General features: G+C 47.7%; 1 pseudogene; it reads right to left on the minus strand.

The window, feature by feature from the left end:
- Positions 1-5,587: 5,587 nt before the first annotated feature.
- LOC115079446 lies at positions 5,588-9,022 on the minus strand (annotated as a pseudogene).
- Between the last annotated feature and the right edge of the window lie 673 nt (positions 9,023-9,695).

Here is a 9,695-nt window from a genome sequence, read left to right on the forward strand (position 1 = left end):
GAGTGGCACAAAAGCTGTACCTTGGGCTGATGAGGGACTCTTGAGCTGCCTGGGGGGGAATCAAATGAAGATAGAGGGCATGAAGGAGGGGAAAGTACAAAATAAAAATGCCAACATGTCTCTACAAAATCCCAGACTTTGCAGAGAAGAATGACTGGGAGAACTCTGCAAGCTATTCCTGTTTCCCTAAGGATTACAGAGCTGGGGGTGGAGAAGATGCTGCATCTTGTGACCAGAGCAGAAACGTGATATGGCCAGAGATAATTCTGCATATCACCAGAATCTGTTTTACTGGAAGAGGGCAGGCCCTACGGAGGTATGGGGTCAGGGGCATCACCGCTGGGCCTCCAGTCGGGGAGGGAGACCTATGTAAGAGGGGGACTGGTGGTAAAGAGTGAGCAATTATCCAAGGGTCGCTCTGGGACTGGGACGCTAGTGCTCGAACCACTGCATCCCAGTCCCACTGGATTTTCATCTGAAGCAACATGAAAAAGGGACATAAGAACATGAGCTATGCCATACTGGGTCAGAGCAAGGGTCCATCAAGCCCAGTATGCTGTCTCCCACAGTGATCAATCCAAGTCACAAGTACTTGGCAAGTACCCAAATATGAAATAGATCCCAAGCTACTATTGCTTATTGATTAATAGCAGTTTATGAAGTTTTCCCCTGTGAACTTATCCAAGCTTTTATAAACCCAGTTATACTAACCGCCATAACCACATCCTCTGGCAATGAATTCCAGAGCTTAACCATGCGCTGAGTGAAAAAGAATTTTCTCTGATTTGTTTTAAATGTGCTACTTGCTAACTTCATGGAGTGCTCCTCAGTCCTTCTGTTTTCTGAGAGAGTAAATAATCGATTTATATTAACCTGTTCAAGGCCTTTCTTGATTTTGAAGACCGTTGTCATATTCCACCCCCCCCGTCATCTGTTCTCCAATCTGAACAGCTCTTCTTTAGTCACCACAATGTGCAGCTCCTGCATTGGAGCATAAAGTCATTATTATTTGGTTTTCTTCTCTGTTTTGTTTTTACTACTTAATGGTGACACATACAATTAGTAATCTTGTTAATATCTATTGCTTTGGGATTGACATGAGCAAGACAGAGATAGATGGGCAAACACATCTCGCGTTTGATAAAAACAAAATATGATATAGCTAGAAATCAAACACTGTAATTGTCTTTGTTATCATTTGTCTTTGTGTTCCTTTCATGTATTACCGAATGTGTAAACATCTAAAGCATATATAAAAATTATCAAGCTCTTATGAATTAAGATTTGAAGAGGGGACCAGTGACACCCGGTGGCCAGTTAGATGAATCCCAGTTTGGCAGTGTACTCTTGCATACATTATAGTAGGGTGAGTAGAGGATAGACCTTGTCTGGTGAAACCCCCCCTCAGCCAGCTAGGTTTTCAGGATATCTACAATGAATATGCAGGAGATACATTGCATATACCAGGTCTCCAGGCATCTAGAAGCGGGTGTCATTAGACACCTGGTGATCTAGAAGCAGGTATAATAGTATTAGGTGTTCACTTGTCTAGAGGCATTGGGGGTCTAGAAGCATGTACTATCAGACGCTCGAGTATCTAGGAGCAGATATCATTAAATGCTTGGGGGATCTAGAAACAGGAATTAGTAGAGGCTCGGGAGCTAGAAGTAGGTGACATTAGATGATTGGGGATCTAGAAACAGGTTTTCCTTGGGGACTGTTGCTTGAGTATTAACCTATGAGGTCCTGCAAGGGCAATTCTATCCTTTCTCCTTCCCACTCTGTTATCTTAAACCGCTGAGAGATGCCATCAGGGAACTTCCACTCCTTTGGCAGATGATATCCAGCTGGCTGTTACTGTAGAAACAGCTAGTTTGGAGATTAGGGATAAAATCAATTTGTGTCTTCCAATGACTCAGAATTGGGTTACCTCTGATAGCCTACACACAGAAGCTCCTTTTTATCAGGGTTAAACCAAAGGCTATCTTTCTTCTTTCCCCTTCATCAGATGCCTTTCAATTATTGTTAGAAAGGGTGTGAATTAACAGCTAAGGGAAAGGTTGACAATCTGAGGTACACCCAGGCTGAAAAGAACAGGTTTCCAAAGTGGCAAGTAAAGCCTATTATCATCTAGGCAAGGTGAGGCAGCTAAAATCTTATTTCAGCAGAGGGCACCGAGCTGCCTTCATTCAAGCTACAGTGATGTTCTGCGTGGATCCTTGGCTAACAGCCAAGTTCTCAAATGCTGCTGCCCACCTCTCAGAAGCATATTAAACCAATTTTGAAAGTTTTACACCAGCTTCCAGTGCACAATAGGGGGGTGGGGACAGTTTAAGACTGCCCTCTCTGAAAGTAAAATGGCCATTTGCTGGAGTTGCCCTTGTTATTGGAGGCGTGATCTGCTCGCACTGTGCTTTTTTTGTGCTGTCCCTAGCCTATGCAACAGCTTGCCTAGGAAAATGCATGCTTCAGCTGATTACACCATGCTTCGCTGATCTCTGAAAACTTGGTTTTTTGGTTGTTTTTTTTTTTTTTTAATAGAACCTAGGCTAATGTAGTGTTAGGTCTTAGCTGGGATACTGTGTCTAGAGATGATGGGATTCTGTGGTGTTCATTTAGGGACTGCTCCCTCGTGTACTGAGCGCTGAGCTGTGTTTATGGAAGGGAATGCCTGGAGATGATGGTATAGTGTGCTCTGGAGGAATGGGTGCATTTTTGTATCAAGAATGACATCAGTGAGCGATAGCAGCAGGGGATCTATTTACTTTCTGGGATCTTGCCAAGTGCTTGGGACCTGGCATGGCTATACTGTTGGAAGCAGGATTCAGAGTTTGATGGACCCTTGGTCTGACCCAGTTTGCCATGTTCTTACGTTCTAAGTATTGGGCTGTTTGTGGTAATCATGTGATATATTGGTTGATTTTAAATTATTGTTGATATGGATTTGTGTTATTATTTACCTGTATTTGATTGTGCTTTATATATGGTTTGATGATGAATACGGGTTATTATAAAATAGGTTGTTCAATGCTTCAAGGTTTTTGAGGAAGTGTCTAAGAAATGTTTAAATAAATAAATTATGGTATTAGATGTTCTTCTGTCCTGAGAGGGTGGTTAGCAGAAAAGGAGAGGATTTCCAGGCCAGGGATATAGGAGGTTTTCTTTCCATTCTCAGGAGGTCATCCAGAGGAGAGGGCTGTTAGCCCCGCGTGCCTCGTATTCGTGGCAGATTACCTAAGTGTTCTGAAGAATGAATTTCTGGTGCGAGTCATCTTGAGGACTGCCAGACTGTGAAATCTACCCGCAGAGTTACTATTGAAAGAATTTATCAAGAGAGACTCATCTGAAGTTGAATCAAGAGGAATTTTCAGTTTCCCTACTGTATAGGAGTTGCATTTGTTTTGTAGTTACCATTCTGGGAAGTGCCCAGGGAGGATCCTACTTAAGGGTAGCTACTCCCAGGGAGTGCAGATTTACCAGTGACTGCATCTGTCAGATAAGCACCATTCCTGTGAATTTTCATCTGTCATCAAGTTGACCCATACATGGTTTTAAATTTTTGAACAACTACTGTATAGTGTGTTTATTTTACTGGAAGACCTCCAGACAGCCTAAGGGGCTTGAAAGATTTTACCTTTCTCCCCCATCTTGGTCAGGCCTCAGCACCGACTAGCTGGGGAAACCGGGCTACGAAGATAAAGGTGAAACAGTAGATATATCTCAATATCAGTAAGACAATGTCTGACTCTCTTTCACAGGTTGTGACAAATAATGTTGGGGGAATATGATCCACATCATACTAGCGTTCGTTGGGTGCACAACCAACTGGAGAGTGTATTCTAGTAGCAGTTACTAATGGTCCTGAGTCTTACTGGATACACCCGTGTCCCCTGCAAAGCTGGGGCCACATCGCTTAGTGGGGTTGAATTCTCTGAACCAGCCTCACTGGCAGCAGTAATACTGTTGGTAGGTGCTCCATGGACAGAATCAGGAACGGTAGGTGCAGATCTTGTTGGCAGCAGCAGAGGCAGTAGGCAAAGACTGTATGGGCAGGATCATGGAAGGTAGATGCCAGCCACAGGAGCATGGCTAGAATGAGCAGTAGATACCAACTGTATAGACAGGGGCAAGGGCAGTAGGTGGTGGTCATGTGGGAAGGAGCATGGATGGTAGATGGCAGCTGTGTGGGCAGAAGAATGGGTAGTGACTGCCTGGCAGGAGAGTGGACAGTGGGTGCAGCCCATACAAAGTAAGATGGCCCTCATAAACTATGCAGTGCCACCAGCATTTAGGAATGCAAGACAACTCTTAAACATGAATTTATTTTAATAAAATACATTTACATAAATCATTACATTTTCATCAATAGCTAACATTTTTTTCTTTTCTGTGCAAAAATATGTGGCACAGTGTGAGACAAAGATCACCACACTATCGGTCATGAAAGAGATGGGGTTTAGGCAAGCTTCCTAACTTTCTCTTCTATAGTTATAAAAACCGGTCATGTTATTTTATAAATCTTTTTCTCTAGTTGATAGGTTTGCTAGCCTGCCCCCTTCCCTTCACCCCTGTGTGTGTGCGTGCACACTGAGAACAGACAGGAAAGTCAGAGAAACGACACAATCAGAAGTCCTGCCTGCCCTCTTTCCTCTCCTCTCCTCTCTCTGCCCCGGGGGTGTACAAACAGAGAACAGATTTGATAAAGTAACTTTTCTGAAAGCACAGAGGACCTGCATGGTCTCAGAAGCTCAAGCAGAACATCAGCTTCGGATAAGTCCGTCGTTGGTCCACTAAAAGGGATCCCAGCCCACTCCCGGTCTAGCATGGACCCCGGAGCTCTGCCGTGAGAGCAGAGAGGACACAACCTCTGAGCAGGACACAAGCAGGTCCTCCCCCCCCCCCATCCCCACAATAATGCAATCACAGCTATTGCTATGGATAGGAAATAGAAAAGGTTATTTAGTGCGGCAAAAGAGGCTTCGGTGCTTAACACTTCTGGCTGAGGGCTCTGCAGTCAGACCCAGGGCAAATCTGGCATTAATGCTAATCCCGGCTCTGACCAGCCAGAAGCAAAGACCTACTCCCTCGCGTTGCGGGGGTCAGTTTTCGGAGAGGTGCGGATTGTTGCAAAGCCCCCCCCCCCCTCGGAAAAACTGTTGGAAGGAAAAAAAAAAAAAAAGCACCTGCAGAGAGATCCGCGGAGGCTTTCCCCCCCTGAAAAAACAACGTGCGCCGTTTGAAAAATGCCCAAACTACGCAGGTTGTTGCCTCCCCCGACCTAACCCTGCCTCTGATTCCGCCTGCTTTCCCTGCGGGTAAAAACAGCCTTGTTGGGACACCCCTCCCTCCCCCCTCCCCCCCCCACCCTGCTAATAGTATTCACCCCCCAGCGGCTGCAGCTGCCTTCACCTCCCCTTCCATCCTGCCAGGACCCCCCTCGCTTAATGCGCCGCATGTTTGCGCGTCAGGCTCCAGCCCCTGGCAGAGCGAACCACACCTGCTCAGAATAAAAATCTTTTCATATGTACATGTGCTGCATAAGGGTCCCCCCTTTTCCCAGCTCTGCGTGGTTTAGGGGGGGGGGAGAGGAAAAGTGGGGGTCCGTCGTACCAGAAACACAAGGACCATAATAAACGTGTCCTCAGCACCCAAAGAAAGCAGAGGGAGAGAGAGCGAGCGACCAGTCTCCGACGCCTGCCTGCAAGCTGCTGACTTCTTCAGGGTTAGGTCACGAGAGAGGGCTCTCGGTGGATAAAATGCTTCCTTTCTACGTAGGCCTTTTGCAAAAACTTCCCCGCTGAACTGGTAGGTTAGCTTCTTTTTTATTTTCTTGACTTCTCCCGTCTTGCCGTAGTTTCGCAGGGCCCCGCGCCATCTTCTGGTAGGTCATCTTCTTGCGGTTTCCCTTCTGGATGCCCCAGCGGTTTGCTAGGATCTCCTTGTGCTTGGAGAGAACTGGAAGGTTCCCTTGTCCTTGTCCACCCACCAGATGCTGTCCTTCATGTCCCCGCTCCGCAGGAGATCTAGGAGGAACTGGTACAGGCGGATTTTCTTCTTGCTTCCTAGGGAAAGGACACAGAGACAGAGAGAGAGACCCGGTAGGCCAACTGGTGACAAACAAGAGCAATGAGAAGAGGGGCTACGGTTGCCGCACTTAGCTCTGTGCTCCTCCCCACCGTATCCAGGTTGTCAGAGTAGTGCGTGGACTGAACCATTTGCTCTAAGGCTCCCTGCCCCCCCCACCCCCCCTAGAAATAATTGCAGCGATGTAGCCACTCCTGTCCTTGAAACATTGCGCTGGCTCCCAGTCGCATACTGGATACAATACAAGCTCGCCACGATCCTGCGCTCAACTATTTCCAACTTAACGCTCCCCCTGGATTTCCTCGATTAATTAAAAATCCACACTCCCTCACGGTCCCTCGGGTCGGCAAACCTAATGCTATTAGACGTCCCGTCTCCAAGCTCACCCGCCCTGAGGAAACCAGAGAGCGGGCGTTCTTCTCCGCAGGTCCTCTCCTACCGAACAGCTAATTGACCAAAGGAAGTAAGATGCCCCCGGGAAAGAATATTCTTTAAAAAAGCCCTAAAAACTTTCCTCTTCAGAAAAGCATTCCCAAACCCAAGTGATCATGGATAGCCCCTGACCTCCCTTTACCTCAGCGAATCCTTGATATCCTATCCTAGGCCCCCTACTAGCTCGTCTGTTTTCTTAAAATTAAATCTGTTGTCATACGATGGGCTTATGTTCCCTTATTCAGGAATATGTAATGTGTTATATGATCTTGTTCTTCTTATCTATGTATGTAACGGAGCCCACCCTGAACTTAGGAAGGGCAGGTAATAAATAATAAATACTACATATTGGTCAGAGAAGCCTGAGAACATGCTGGTTAGAGGATTTGGAGCTGAGAGACAGGAGGGAGAGAAAAGTCTCTCTACAGGAGTTTGGGGAAGGGGGTTAAGCCTGCTTCCTGTTCCCAGAGTCCTCAGAAGGTATAGAAAGGCTTCACAGAAACGTCCCTGGCTGGCGCTTCTGACACTGTACTGTAAGTATCTGATCCTGAGGGACCCAGCGGTGGGACTCAGGCTGACCCCACTTGATGGAGTAAACCTTTCACCTGGGTCTGTCTTTCTAAGGGGGAAGAGGACCCTGAAAGAAAGGATCTTTGCAGGAGAAAGTGAGTTCAGGTGCCTGCCCAGAAGTATCCATCAGTGGGAAAAGGAGAGAGCTCCCCCATCCATGGACTCCAGGGAGAAGAAGGTGGGTCTGCAGGAAGATCCAAGCATCTGGGGAGTCAGGTACCCAAAAGGATCCTTGGGCGTCAGGGAGCCCTTAAATCCCAGGAGGATCCCAGGAGAGTGGAACCCCCCTTGAGAAATATCCATAACTGTTGTTGGAGGATTTTCAATGCTGAAAGACTGTGCAATTGCAACTTTTTCTAACTTGAACTGTTAGGTAAAGACTTTTATTTCAGAGCACCGACCCCTTGTGGTCAAGTGTCCCCTTGGTTCTTAACCAGCGAAACACCTTGGGTCTTGAAGGTAATCCGTCCCCCCATGGGAGGATCTACATCAGGGTTTACAGAACTGAGCTGAGACTAAGAGGTGTACCAGGAAAATGGGAAGGGTCTTACACTAACTTAAATGGTCAAACAGTGGCAGAGAATAGTAAGAAAAATGTCAGAGACCTGAGAACTGAGAGAAGGGAGCCAGCTCCAGCCCCAGTGACCCTCTAATGACCTTCTCCAGCCCCAGTGACTCTCTAGTGACCAGCTCCAGCCCCAGTGACCCTCTAGTGACCAGCTCCAGCCCCTAAATACACACGGGGAGGAGCGTTTTGAAGGCCATTTACCCATTAGATAGCACTTTATGTGGGTAAATTGGTCTGTCTGAACATCGCCCTCCTCGGTCCAGGCTTTCGCAGTGCACGTAGCTGGGTCCCAGGGATCTGCTTTCAGGTTGCGTTTTCAAATCTATGCTCATCTGTCCAGTTCCCCTTTGAAATTGAGCTACAAGGCCTACGGGTAAGAAGTACATGGGCTGCTTGGCAGTTACATGAGCTATTTGAAAACGGATCCCATAGAGACCAGATCCAGAGCTCAGATACACATTCGGTTACCAGCTCCAACCTCTGCACGTACCCACACCTACTTACAGCAGCCAGCCCCGGACTCTGACTAGATCTGCTCCACCCCGTCCACTGACATGCAGCAGCCGGCTCCAGCTCCCTCACACACGGAGCACTCCTCCCTTCTTACTTTCTCTCCTCTCCTACTCCCCCCTCCCCCCCCCCCCCCACACACACTACAGATTTGCTTATTCCTCACCTTGCTCTCCACTTAAAATCCCAGGGTTTGGGTCATTGCTGTCTATCTCTCCGTCAGACACCTCAAGTGGCGGGCTCTGCCTCTCCACATCCTCCTCATCAGAACTGCCCTGGGCGGGCAAAGTGTACTGAAAGCACATGCGAGGCATATAGGAGAGCTGCTGCAGAGAAAGGTGACAGGTTAGAGTGGAGAAGGGAAGAGCTTGGCGGACTAATGCAGCGAGAGATGGCATGAGAGAGAGGAGAAAAGGGAAAGGGCGACACGGGGAAAACAGCAAAATGGGTGGGGACAGAAAAAGAGTGAGAAGGGGCTAGGGATGGAGAGAAGGTGAGAGATAGGAATGTGTGACAATGGGAAATAACTGAGAGCAGGTGAAAGATGAGGAGGCAGAAGAAGGGGTTAGGGATGGAGAGAAGGTGAGAGCTGGGAATTGCGAGAAGGGGTTAGGGATGGACAGAAGGTGAGCGATGGGGTGTGTGAGAAGCAATAATGGATGGAGAGGAGATGACAGATGGAGAGTGCGAAGGGGTTAGGGATGGAGAGATGAGAGATAGGGAAGAGTGGCGATAGGAAAGAATTGAGAGCAGATGAAAGATGGGGGAGTGGGAAAAGGAGTTAGGGATGGAGAGAAGGAGAAAGGTTAGAGATGGAGAGAGGTTGAGTGATGGGCATTGTGAGAAGGGGGTTATGGATAGAGAGGGGATGACAGATGGAGTGTGAAGGGATTAGGGATGGAGAGAAGCTGAGAGATGGGGAGCAGGGGAAGGGTAATGATGAAGGTGAGAGATGGGGTTAGAGTTGGAGAGAGCAGAGTGATAGGGAGTGTGGGAATCAGTAATGGATGGAGAGGGAATGACAGATGGAGAGTGTGAAGGGGTTAGGGATGGAGAGATGGGGAGCAGGAGAAGGGATTAAGGATGTAGAGAAGGTGAGAGAAGGAGTTGGGGATGGAAGCAGAGTAATGGGAAGTGTGAGAAGGGGTTAGGGATGGTTAGAGGGTGAGTGATAGTGAGAGTTTGAAGGGTTTAATGATGGATTGAAGGTGAGAGAGTTGGAGAGAGCAGAGTGATGGGGAGTGTGGGAAGGCATTATGCATGGAGAGAAGGTGAGAGATGGGAATTGGAAGAAGGGCTAGAGATTGGCAGAGGATGAGTGATGGGAAGTCTGAAAGAGGGTTATGGATAGAGAGGGGATGACGGAGAGTGTGAAGGGATTAGGGATGGAGAGAGGCTGAGAGATGGGGGAGTGGGAGAAGGGGGTTAAAGATGGAGAGAAGGTGAGAGATGGTGTTAGGGATGAGAGAGAAGACTGATGAGGGTAAGAAGGTTAGAGATGGAGGATGAGAGAAGAGGTTAAGGACAGAGG

This window comes from Rhinatrema bivittatum, chromosome 17, assembly GCF_901001135.1.
Source record: "Rhinatrema bivittatum chromosome 17, aRhiBiv1.1, whole genome shotgun sequence".
Classification (NCBI taxonomy): Eukaryota; Metazoa; Chordata; class Amphibia; order Gymnophiona; family Rhinatrematidae; genus Rhinatrema; species Rhinatrema bivittatum.